We start from the raw sequence: 14,061 nt of genomic DNA on the forward strand, positions 1-14,061 counted from the left end.
GACAGATTATAACTTGTATATTGCAATGCAAAGGTAACTTTTAGCTTATGGTTTTATTTTGTCCATGAGGCTACCATTCTCAGAGGAGAAAGGTTCAAAGTCATTTTTGACATCCAGCCTCCACCCCTCCTGCCTGCACCCAAGAGCCAGCGTCCACCTTTCGGTTCCTAATCTTGCCTGTGCTGGTCAGAGGCATGCACTGGATCAAGAAGCACTCTCTCCACTTTGTGTTTACTCTGGGCTCACAGTTCATATTTCATCCCCAGCCGGACAAGAGTGCGGTCCCAGCATCTTTTCCTAACGCCATGTGCTGTCTACTTGCCTGATAAGGTTTTCTAACAAAGGGAATATACTTTCCGAGTATCTCCATATCTTAATGGAGAATTCTTCTGCAACTTTTCAGACACTTTATCTGTGATTAAATATTAACATTCCCAACCAGCATATTTTTCACCGGAAAGTGTGAAATATTACAAGATCCTCTCATGTCATCTATTCATGTAGCTTCCTGGAGCCGGTGCCAGATCGGGAAGCTGATTGGAAATACGGAGGACATGAAAAACAGGAGAAAGGAACGCTGATGCTGGGGGATGGGGAAGGAGAAAGAATGCAGGCAGACCGCTTGATAACCGCAGGCGCTGGCTTGGAACTGCTCGTTTTTATTATTCTCTGATTGGCAGATACCTTGCAAAGTTCCCAGGTGTCCCTCTCCAACTGATGTGCCCTTGGAGATCCATTGACATGACTCACAAAACAGGGAGACCAAAATGCAACTGTCAGGAAGATATTATAACCGGAATCCGTTTTTAATGCAAAATCTTTAACTCACCAACTTATCCATTTCCAGAAAAAGTCTTTCCTGTCCAAACCCTTTGCAGCAGAACTCGGTGGACTGTACCGGGGAGAGGAAGGAGTTCGCCTTAACCGATAGCATTCACTGTTTTTTTACGGTGCTATTCGTCTAAGTGACAAAGCCAGGGGGCAAGCCTATACTTCTTTCTGACTTTTTATTGCTTTTCATCCCAGTGGGAACCAGCAGATGGGGAGAAAAAAACATCTTTTGAATGGTGAAATGTGCTTACGATTTTTTTCCAAAGGAGAGAGGAAAAAAATGACCAACGAATACGATTTGAGTTTGTTACAGTCTGGAGAAAAATGTTGTCAAAGCTTGGCTTCTGCAAATTCTCTGTGACTTCTGTGAATCCAGCTAAAGCTGAAGGGTACAAGTGGGACAAAAGGAAGAAGCTACGGTGACTTGTATTTTGGCTTAATATAAGAGAGTTTAGCACACAGAACTGTGTACAGAGTGAGCGACTGTACAAGGTGGTGAGATCCCCATCACCAGAGGTATTCAAGTATATGCCACTTGGTGGAGATAATTCAAACATCAGAAAACAGGTCAAGTGGATGGGCTTTTTTCCAGACCTGAGAGTCTACGATTCTCTAAGGTCAGCTGGAAGAAGAAAAGGGGTTGAGAGGGCTTTGGTAGCAAAAGTACAGTCATTTTCTTATCTCATTTTCATCCAAATAGAACTGAATTTTGATCACCTTACTGAGTGAAAGGTTATACATCCCGTTTTATAATGGGAGGGACTAATACACGAACATTAGCAACAACCACGGTGATAACAGTTCATTTATCTTTAGTGTTGGCTACATGCCAAGTGCTGTCTTAAGTGCTTTCTACACATTATCTACTTCACTCCTCAGAATAACCCTATAAGGGAGAAACTGTAATTATTCCTCCCAATTTAGAGTTGAGGGAACCGAGTTTAGAGAGGTCGTGTAAGGTCACCAAAAACTCCTTTATAGATGGAAAAAGTGTGGCTCAGAGGGCTAAGTGGTTTACCCAAAGCCTCAGAGCATGTTTGAGGCAGGATAATCAGATCTGGAGTTAGAAGACGAGGGTTCTCATGTTCTAGATGTCAAGTGTCAGCGTGTGTCCATTATTGGACTAGGCACATTACATCTCGTTTCATCTCCCAACAGCCATGAGAGAGTCATATTTTTACGTCCCGTTTATAGATGAGGAAAGTGAAGATCAGAGAGGTCAAGTAACTTGACCAACATTACGCAGCAAGGTAAAGTTAAAGCTCAACATTTTCAGATCGATTGCCCTTTGTGTAAACAGGGACCTCCCATACTTTGATCAGATCTCAGGAAAGTCACTTAACATCTTTTAGCTTTGGTTTTCTCATTTGAAACAGAGACAACATTATAAATGTCCTTGGCTTGTCAATTGTCCAGGGTCGTTAGAGGTCCTAATAATGCAGATTGAAGTGCATTGCGAATTAAGTGTGGAGTCTCTAATTATCGCAAGCACTGGGTCTCCCAATTACTGTCCCTTAAGACAGCAGCCAGGGCCAGGGCCTGGAGTTTTTGAAGGTGGATCAGTGTTCTTTCAGTGCCAAGGCCTTGGTGGGTAGCGGCTCTGTACCTGTAAGCAGGTGAGAGAGGATGCTGGCCTCCCTACTTGGCATTGTCGTGGACGGGTCTCAGAAAGCAGAGAGGCCAGAGGAAAATGCCCTTTGAGTGAGGCTGACATAATGGGACCAGGCCTCCCAACTCATTCTATGGGTTCTCTCTCACTCAAGCAACCAGGTCTCTAGCCTCATTTGTCCCTGCACAGTATTTGTGTCAAAGCTGCTCTCTGCGCCTCTACCTAGAAGGCGCTTCCACTTTGGGCTTTTGCTCTTAAAGGTCTCCTGTGAGTTTCCGGTCTGGAGGACAGAATCCGATTGTGCAGGTCCCTGAAGGCACCCCTTCTTCCCTCTCTGGTAGTCCTAAAACTATTCCTTAACACAGGCCATGTTAGACATTTTTTTTCTCATAGTGTGGGCTCTATGGAGAGAAAAGACAAATGCTTGAGGTTTTCAGATCCCTTACAATGTCTTGCAGCACACAATTTTTGAGTCAGGAGCAAACGTAGCACTTGCCTCCCGCCTCGGCCATGAGATCTTGGGGAAGTCATGTTCACTTAACAATCCCCTGTCCCCTGAAGAGATGGAAATGCAGCAAGAGATTTGCATGCCAGATGGAAGCATGGATGCTGAGATGCCCAGAGCTGGCGATCAATCCATTCTGGTGTGGAGTGTAGGCAGTGAAGGCGTCCTGGAGGAGGTGTGATAGAAGCTGAAATATGAAGGGTGAGACAAAGTTTGACAGGTAAACAGATGGAGGAAGGGAATTCTGCAGAGGGAACAGTTTGTTCCAAGGCACAGAGGGACAATGAGAAAGCCTGGTGCGTGCAGGGACCAAAAATCATTAGGTGTGGCTGGAGCATAAAGTGAATTTCAAGAGATGGTGAGGACAGATCAGGAAGAACCTTGTGTGCCAACAGAAGAGTGGGCCTTTGTCCTAACGACAATGGGAGACATCAGAGGATGCTAATCCATCAGAGGGTAGGAGGGATGCATATGAAAAAGCCCACTTTGGTTGCAGTTTGAAGGGCAGATGGAAGAGCGTAGTAGAGGCTAGGACCAACTAGGACATTTGGTCCAATAGAGGATGCATGAGGCATAATCTAAGTCAGGAGGGGTGAAGAAGAGGAGAACTTTCTGGGTACAACTTGCTTCTTTGCGCTCCACCTTCCTCATCCATCAAATACAGGGATCTCTGTGACCCAAATCCGTCATCATTCCACTGCTAAGCTTTCTTTGGATAACTTTTCTTTCCACAGGCTCCTCATGTTTCAGGAGGTTATGTCTACTGTTACGTTCATTAAGGGATAATTAGTTTTCCAATAAGTACCAGTTTTAGTTGATGGAATTCCCACCAAAAGCAATTAAAGTCTGATTTTATTGGGGAAATATATGATTCCCGCTAGCATTTTTGAAATATTGAAAAGAGTTCATGGACTGCCATATACCTTCTGGACCCTTCTTGCCAGGGAATGTGAAACAGAGAGTTTGGGAATGACTGAATATATTCATCTGTAAGGTCCACCTCTGAAATTTTATGAGTCTGGGAAATAACTCTCTTCGACAAGTACTTGGTAAGTTGTAAATCACTCTGTAAGTGTGAGGGACTGTTATAACTCATTATGATTATGTAGATTCTCCCAAAATATGGACTTTAGACACGTGAGGTAGTAAGGTGGGATCTCCTATCATTTAACATATGAAAAACTGGAGGCTCAAAGAGGTTGAATAATTGGTTTTAAAATGTCAGCAAATTAGCAGAAATAGCAGCAATTTCTCCCCTTGCTTGGCTTCCTTGAGCATCTGCTGATTGTAAAAAATGTTTGAAGTTATTCTCTCCCCATCTTCTAAAATCCCCAGTTAGTGGGAAGTGATTTGTTTCTTGACGCAAGGGAGAAAAGACTCACATAGTGGTGATAATTAGGACACTCAAGGGGACCTTGTGGCAGCACATAAGAACCAGCCTCAGGATTGGGGAACAGGAGATATCATCCTGCACCCTATCCCAGAGTGAAGGGCAGAGACAGTGAGAAGTTGGGAGATGCTGCCAGAGCAAAATCATGGACTGTTAGAGAAAGCATCTTGAGGGCACTCAGTTTGGACCCAACATGGGAGGAAACTGAGGACAAGATTAAAAACCAGTAAACGGCAGGATTTAAATGGAAGTTCTGTACTAATCTGAAGTGGCTCTGGAAGGAACAGATGGAATCTGAGTTTAAATATCAAGGTGACCTAACTACAATGTATTTTAAATGGAAAAAGCACAGTGTGGGCTAATAGGTCTAATATGATTCCATTTACACATTAAAGAAACAGCAAGTCTGCTTCAGCTCCCTTTCTATAAATTGAGGGTAAAAATAGCACCTATCTTATAGTGTTTTGTGGAGATGAAATGAGTTAATGTACATAAGTGTTCAGAACCATGCCTGGCATAGAGTAAGTACCACGAAAGTGTTTGCTCTCATTCTTATAGCTATGTCTAAACACTTATATGCTTGTGACTGAATAGGATAGATTTGAAAGATTATGCAGCTAAGAGCAAACAAGTGGGGAAGAAGTGGGATAAGGACATTGAAGGAGGCCCCTTTCATTTGCTGCAATGGTTTGTGTATTTTATTTTGTAGTCTCATAGTGTTTATTTTCCACTGTATTCATGTACCACATGTTATGAAACAAACAGTTTATGTGAAACTCTGTAGTATAACACATAGTTCTGAAAATGTAAAACCGAAAAATGAAATATTTTCATGTATTTGTTTATTCAGTCATCTGTCACTCAACTAGAACTTATTGCAAGCCTATTTTGTGCCAGGCACTCTTTTAGGCACTGGAGATAAAGAAATAAATAAAACAGACAAACCATCCTTGCTTTCCTGTGAAGTATGGAGACACAATGAATAAACAAGTACAGTCAAGAGTTGCTTAATGACAGGGACATGTTCTGAGAAATGCATTGTTAGGTGATTTTGTTGTTGTGCGAGCATCATGGAGTGTGCTTACACAAACCTAGATGGTATAGCCCACTACACACCTAGGCTATATGTTATTAATCTTATGGGACCAGTGTCCTGTATGTGGTCTGTCGTTGATCAAAATGTTATGTGGTGCATGACTGTAAAATATTTACGATGTTAGATGGAGGTATATTATGTGGGGAAACATAAAGCCAGAAGAGGGATGGGAAAGACCAAGAGGGAAGAGTGTCACAATTTTAAGTGGGATGGACACAAAAGGCCTCTCTGGGAGGAAGTATCTGAGTAAAGGCCTGAGGTGTGGGAGGGAGCTATGCACCTATTTGGGAGAAGAGCATGCCAGGCACTATTTCACGTATTCCTCTCAATAATCCTCACCATAAATCTGGGAGGTAGGGATTATTAACATCCTCCTTTACTTATAGGGAAACTGAGGTTCAGAGAAGGGGAGGCTGCCCAGCTAGTAAGTGATAAAATTGGGACTCAGCCTAGTGCTCTTCCTAACATTCTAGCTGCTCTTTCTCTCAGATCTATCTTCAGAAAAAGATTTGTAGTTGAGTTTGGGGCAGTTTGGGGGGGATCAAAGGCCACTCAGGAGCTGTGGGTCTGGTGGAATGAGTCCTCTAGTCTTGCTTTTCCTCTCTTGCAATGTTAGAAGTTGACACAGCACTTCTGCCTCCCTCTTCTGCCTTCTTCCCTTTCCTTTCTGGCATCTCTTGTCTGGAGCCTAGGTAGGACACAGAGGTAAAGGCACAACATAGAAACTCATTTTAAACCTTCTCACAAGCCTCCGTCTCTCAAATCTTGTCTCTCCCAATGTCCTCCCAACACACTGATGCCTGAGTGGGAGTCATTGGGGTGATGTGGAAGAGCATGGAATTTGCACATAAAAGATCAGACATCTTGCCGTCTCTATGAACATGACCAACCCTCTTTGAGCCTCAATTTCCAATTTTACCTGGCCTAACTCACAAATTTATATTACAGGTCAAATGAGAAACTAAATAATTAAGATACTTGTCACCAATTCTAATGTGTGTGTGTGTGTGGGGGGCTCTCCACACTATTAAGAAATTCTTGGACAACAAATGGGTGCCCTGCAATTCAGTTCAATTTTGATATGATCTACCTGGAAGATAGCATCAGATACCACAGGTTAAGGGCTCAGTTCCACAAGACTGCCTTCCCCCCCTTCAGCCACCAGGCACAAGTCCGCATTGTTGTTTATGCTTCTGACCGACTGGCTGTAGATCACAGGTTCCAATGACCCCCACCTTGGGTTCAATTAATTTGCTAGAGCAGCTCACAGAACTCAAAGAAACATTTTACTTACTACATCACCAGTTTCTTATAAAAGGCCATAACCTAAGAACAACCAGATGGAAGAGTTGCATAGGGCAAGATATGGGGAAAGGGTGAGGAACTTCCACATCCTCTCTCAGCTCACCAGTCTCCCCAAACCTCTATGCGCTCACCAACCCAGAAGCTCTCCAAACCCCATCCTATTGGGTTTTGATGGAGGCTTCTTTACATAAGCATGGTTGATTAAATCATTGGCCGTTGGTAATTGATTCAACCTCCAGCCTCTCCCATGTCCCCAGAAATCAACGGGTGGGACTGAAAGTTCCAACTCTATTCCTGGTTGATTCCCTTAGCAGCCAGCCCCCAACTTTAGGTACTTTCCAAAAGTCACCTCATTAACTTAAACCCAGTTGGGGTGGAAAGGGGCTTGTTATGAATAACAAAGACACTCATTTCACCTCTATGGCTCTGCAGCTACTTCAGGAATTGAGGACAAGAGACCAAATATTATCAAAAAAGATGCTCCCATTGCTCTTACTGTTCAGGAAGTTTCAAGGGTTTTGGGAGCTGTGAGCCAGGAACCTTGGACCAAATATATATCAGAAAAATGTGTTTGGTCATCTGAATGACCAAACACATATTTCTTATAAATCACAATATTGCAATCATTTTATTTGCAATATATCAATATTAGATATTTAGATGGGCTAATAAATGTTCCATTTGTTGGAGGTCTACACTGATGCTTAAGATCTGGACAATAAAGATAGCAAGGCCAATAGAAACAGAGCTCATTTAGAATCCAAATGCCCAGATAATAGTGCCATCATTGAGGCCCAGGGCAGAATACCCCAAAATATCCCACAACAGCGTATTGATTATTTTGAATTAAAGTTACTTGAAAAGCCAAAAGTGCGTTCTGACCCTCCTGTCTCTGTTCCCCTTGAAAGCAGAAAATAAATCTGCCGAGTGAAAGGTACTTTTCCCACATCCTCATCCCCAGAGCGAGGGAATTCCGGCTGAGAAGCTTGCATAAACAAACCTTGTAAGTTTACTGTCTCAAACCTAAACTCTTTTTAAATTACTCACTAATTACATACCCCAAACCTAAGTTTCTTCGTCTTGTCAATTCCTCACAAATTTATTGTTTCTTTGTGTAAAAGGTATATATACTGCCTGCTTTGTTCACTCTCTGAGTATCATTTTCAGATTCTCCTGTGCGCACATAATTAAATTGTTTTTTTTCCCTGTTAATCTGGTCTCGTGTCACTTTTATTATGAGTCTAGCCATAAGAACACAAGAAGGGTATAAAGGGGATTTTCAAACTTCCCAACATGGCTCAAGAAAGCTCTGGATGATTAGGTCCCGGGGAACATCTTCAGACTAATCTCTTGTCATCATTCTTCTTCATTTTCTCCTGAGCAGAAATGTAAACTCCAACCAATCTGAGCTGCTGGCAGTTCCCCCAGTGTTCTGTGTTCTTTCTCCCCTCCTGGATTTTTCCGCATGCATTGCTTTTGCCTAGAGACTGCCTATCCCCACTACTGCCCACCACTGCCAAGCCTAGGTTGACTGACTCCTCTTCTCTGATGCTGCACCACCCCTGCTTGTCCAACTATGGCACCTGTCCCTTCAGATCATGATTGTTTGCAGTCAGTATTTCCAGTCAGATCATAAGCCCTGTGGTGGAGCGACCATGTCTGTCTGCTTCTCTTTTTAATGTCCAGAATATAGGACAGTTTCTGACATAGAGAAGGTGTCAGCAAGAGTAGAAAATGAATATGTAGGTAGCTACCATTTATTGAATTCTTCCCGTTTAGCAGGTTCTAAGCACTTGACACAGTTATTATTTAATTGTCATAATAAGAGCACTGATCCTTCAGAAAAGATCCTGTCCAGGCTGTGGGAGTAAGAATCTGGACGCTCTGCTGTGCCCAGCATCAATTATTTAGCAGCTGGGTTGTCCAGTTCTCCAGCACATCCCATGAGAGGAGGCTGGGTGTTCAGGTACGTGTATGTGTGTGTGTCTCTGTGAGTGTGCAGCTGTTGTTTACCAAAAAGAATGGAATTATTTAACAAAAAATCTCAGCCAATGTAGGGAAGCAGAATTTTCCACCCCAAAATACGTCTCTTTGGCTTGATTATTTTTAAGAACAAAAGACTCAGGAAGGAACTTTGACCTTTCCTCTAATGGCCTAAAAGAATTTAAGATAGAAGGTCTGTTCCAGGAAGGAGATATCACCATAGACATCTATAGTATACTAGGAACTAGGTGTGGTGGACAGGGAGGAACCTAGAAATGCTCATTTGATCAAAGTCCTCTCCATCTCCTATTGTCTTTGCAAGTATGGCAAACATTTGTTTACCAAACATTTGCTTTTCCATCTCCACGTGAACAGCCTTCCTGCTCTTCAAAGTCCCAAACCACTACCCCCAACATCCTCTTTTGTCTTTAGCTGAAGATGGTATTTAAGGTGTTGGCTTCGGTCATTTTGGCTAGTTGCTCAGTTTTCCAAGACTTCTCGCATGTTTCTCCAAGGTTTCTTCCAAGGTTTCTCCTTATTAAACTTGTTTGATTTCCTTATGTTATTCTGTCTTATGTCAATTTAATTCTTAGATCAGCCAGAAGGATCTAGAAGGGTAGAGCAATATTTCTTTCTCCCCTACACCAACACAGCTATATTTAAGGTGACGGTATAATTTATTGTCCAAACTGGGACATCTGGAAATTCAAAGAGGGCACTATTAATAAGTAACTAACTGAATGATTTAAAGTGAAACTTTAGCATACATCAGAATCACTTTGAAGGACTTGTTAAAACACAAATTGCTGAGTTCTACTCCAGAGTTTCTGATGCAGTAAATCTATGGAGGGGCATCAAAATTTGTATTTATGGCAAGTTACCAGGCAATTCTAAAAGAAAACCCAAAAAACCAAAACCAAAACCAAAAAAAAAAGCAGAGAGAGAGGAAAAAAATAACCATTCAAAGAAAAACAGCTACACAGTCTAGAAAACAATGAGGTGTTCTAAATTCTCTGTCATACCTAGTTAGATTGTCCTGCCTTAACTTTTCCAGTTTTAAAGCAGTCGTAAAAATACACATTTCTTAACAGAAGATAGTGTAGATCAATACTTCTCAAATTTTATTTCCTGCTAAACTAGATCCAGGAAAAAAAATAATAAGTGATTCCTGAAGGAAAACAAAAGCTTCTGTAGGTCAGATAACTTTTCTACCTTTCAGGAACTGAAAAGGTCTCCGTAAAGAAATTTGCATAATTGAAAATTCAATTTTATTTGTTCTTTGAATCTTTTCCAATTTTCCCCCTAGAGCACATTTACTATTATTTCACAGAACTAGACTTCTCTGGCACCCAATCTGGGAAATGACTGGAGGTAAAAAGGTTTTGTAAAGTTTAAATTTAGACACAAAAACACTAACATTTGTGTGATACTTTTATAGTTTGTAATGCACTTTAAAATGCATAGAAGAGTTTGATTTTCTTATCATCCTGGGAATCTGACTGAGAAGACATAATGGATATGAAAATCAAGACTCAGAGAAGTGGTCCAAGACTACCCCAAGAATAAATGGTAAAAGCAAGATTTGAAGTTAGGTTTTCTGGCTCCCTGACACCAGGCAGGATGCAGAAAAAAGCAAGAAGTTGGAAAATTGGAGTCAAAACATGATGCAAAGAGGAGATGTGCACATTTTTGTGTCAAAAGAGAGCGTCTTGGGAAAGCAGGTGCCATCATAGCTAAGCTTATGCCAAGGAAGTTGTAAGATGTTCATCCAATATTAGTGGGGCATTGAGAAGAGGGAAGAGAAGACTGTTCCCCGTCAGCACCCCATGAGGACCAGAGAGCGGGTTCCAGTTGGATGATGTTTGAATGATATCCTGTAACTAGTTGGCACAGAGATGCTGCTATTTCTTTTAACTGCCTGGAACATGGCTCTAGCACTATGCCTCTATCCTGCCCGAGCCAAACATGGGGTCCCAGCTGCTGTCACAACTTTGGGTGTTCTGTTGTCTCCCTTGCCATTTCTGACCAGGTCACGTGGACACCTGACTGCACCATTTGAGATCTCAGGTTGCCACAGAAACCACATAAAGTTGCTCAGGTGCCCCAGCTGATTCTCTATCATCTGGATACACGCCATTGAGTCCCCCTTGGGCACTTGCTTTCTTCAGATAGAAAGAGATAGGACAACGGAGTAAGATAAAAGGGACTATTGCACAAAGTGGAAGAAATGGATGGATTACGTGAGTGCCTCTTCACTTGTTCTAGACGTCTGCTTGGACTGTTCGGTCGTGTTCCATTCCTCCCACTTTAGAGGCAAAGAGAAGAGAAGTGCCTGGTCAGATAGCTCACGGTGGGTCAGAGGCAGAAAGAAGGCTAAGCTGAAACCTTCAGACTCCTTGTACAGTGCTCTTTCAACCCCACCAAACTTCTATTCAAAATATTTACGGCCAATTCTTTTCAAATTGTGTTCTCCAGAGACTTAAGGTTTTAAAGAAAAGTTAGAAGGAGTCGAAGAAGAGACAGGGTGAGTGGGTTGGGGGTCTTTGAGACCTATACTCCCTTCACTGTCACGCACACACTTCAACCAAAACAGCTTCTATTTTGTATCATACGATTTTGCATAAGATTTCACTTGGCTGGAGTGCCCTGCTCCTTAAACGAAATCTGAAAACAATGCTCCAGAGGAAGTCATGGAAAAATCATTCTTCAAGTTTCAATAAGTTTGGATTTCCTTGCATGATGTATTCAATGTGAATGCGGACAGATGTTATCCTGGCATTCTGAGTCAGCCACTGGAAAAGTAGACCTTTCACTTATTCGTTCAACAAGACCATGCTCAGAGCAGGGAACAGAGGACAAAACAGACAAGATCCTGACCCTGATGTGCTTCCCTTTGACAGAACTGGTGATATTCTCCTTGGCTCTGCCTTGAATAACAATCCCTTACAAGGATAGAGTGTTTGCTGAGATTTCCAAGGGTCCCTACCCCTCTCATCTCACTGGCGATTCTCAGCAGAATCTTTGGAAGCAGGGAGGCGGCAGATAATGCCTACTTCCTAAAGAGAAGCTCATGGTCAGAGAGCAGAAAGAGGCAGAACCAAGGCCTTGACTCTTGTTGAGAAATGATGTCTGATCCTTATAAGCCTGGAGTCTAGCTCAGTTTCTGGCATTTATATGCGACTGAATGGTGTGTGAACAAGTGATGCTGAGGATGATCATGATGGTGAATATCTTGCATCAGTCAGGGTTCTCCAGAGAAACAGAACCAATTTTACAGGCAAAAGAACTGAGGCTTACAGAACTGGCACTACACACCCGAGTCTCACTTGTGGCAGCCACTACGCTGTACAAGAAAGACCTAGTGGTCAAATGTGTACACAGAGGGTTTCAGAAGACTTCCTGGAGGAGGTGATATCTAAACTCAGATTTGGATTGATGAATCTAGAGTTTATCATGCATGATAGAGAGAAGGGTGTTCCTGTATTCCTGTCAGAGGTAACAGTTTTCAAAGCAAAAAGATGGTGTGAGTAGAGGAAGAACTGAGGAAGTGGGGAGTCAGACAGAAGTCAGATCATGAAAAACCCGAACATGATAGTAAGAAACGTGGAGTGGGGAACTGGGGCTGGTTGAAGGTCTGACACAGGGCTAACACGATTTTCCTTGAGTTGCAAACACGATTGTGAGGTTTTGCTAATCCAGTGAACGTGATGCTCTCTCCATATAATGGATTCTAGCAGTTACATATCTGAGTCAAAGCACTTAGGACCAATTCTCTTGACTCATCATCACTTCCACCCACGGCACAGGAAAGGAGCACAACTGGAGCACTTTTCATGGCTCAATCATCCTGGCCAAAGAGAACAATGCCCTCCTTTTGCAGGAGAGGGGTCTGGCCCAGAGAGGACAGGGGTCCTACTTAAGGACATTGAGATAGATGTCAAAGCCTGGCAGAACCTGGGTCACTTCAAACCAGGGGTTTTGCTCAGCACTCCCACCCCAGAAGACATTTGGCAATGTCTGGAGACATTTTCATTTGTTACGTCAGGGAAGCACTACTGGCATCTGAAGCGTAGAGGTTGAGGATACTGCTACACTTTCTGTAATGCACAAGACAGGTCCTCACAATGAAGAATGATCCAGTTCAAGATGTCTGTCATGCTGAGGTTGAGAAAGCTTGCTTACACCACGCTTAGATGAAGCTCTTGTTGGATGCGGTGGTTGGAAACCATCTGGTTTCCTTCCAGCTGAGTAAATCGAGGTCCAGAGAAGATGAGTGACTTCCCCAAGGTCACTGAGTGGAACTGAGACTATTGTCATGGCTTCATTAACTTCCAGTTCAGCCCTAACTTTTATTGCCTCTCATGAGCCTGAGCATAAGTCAGGTATGTAGACAGTGTCTGATGGGGAAAGGAGAGATATGCTCCCCAAAATGGCCAGAGGAAGTTGTCCTGAGCAAAATCATAGAGCAGTCACCAATACCCTCAACTAGAGGGAAAAACCAGGCCCTAATGGAGCCAATAGTCATGGTCATCACACATGAACTCAACAGATATTTATGGGGTGCCTGCTCCTGTTTAGAGGCTGTGCCAAACATTGAGGATTCAGCTATGAATAAGACATGGTCCCCACCCTTTTAGCACATACACGGGCAAATAAATGCACTCTCCAATGCCCAAACTTTGAGGATTCAGTGTTTGGAAATTTAGGCTTTGGACTCAAATTGACTTATTTCATATACTTCTTTACCATGTACTAGCTGGTAGAGCTTAGGGAAGTAACATAACCTCTCTAAGCTTCAGTTATCACACGGTAAAATGGGCATAATCATAATACCCCCCCCCATACAATTGTTTTAAGGAGTGAATGAGGCAATCACATAAAGCGTTTAGTGTGGTGATGGGAACAGCAAGTAGAAGCAACTGCACCAGCAGCAGCGGTAGTTCTAACTGTTATAGACAGGAGCCTTGAATACTTGTCATGTTTCTCCCACTCTAGCTAAGTGATCTTAGATAAGTTACTCTCCATTTCTGGGTCTCAGTAAAATAAAGAGATTGGACTAACTCTTTGTGGGCTCTGAATCTTATTCTCTGTCCCCTAAATGAATGACTCCTGGGTCAGGCACTGTCCTTCTCTTCTGGAACCTGGTCATCCCTCCCACCCCATGCTAACGTCATTCAGGTCCCCACATCATCCACAATCCAGGCGAGGTGGGGAGGGCTGGATCGCTGTGGTTCAGCAAAGCAGAGGCGATGACAAAGCTGTGGTTTCAGGTAGGCCAGCTTCCCAGGCTGCCCACTGGTGGTCCCCGGCTGCTTGGAACGCATGTCAGTGCCAGCCTGCAA

This window comes from Equus caballus, chromosome 25 (genome assembly GCF_041296265.1).
Source record: "Equus caballus isolate H_3958 breed thoroughbred chromosome 25, TB-T2T, whole genome shotgun sequence".
NCBI lineage: Eukaryota > Metazoa > Chordata > Mammalia > Perissodactyla > Equidae > Equus > Equus caballus.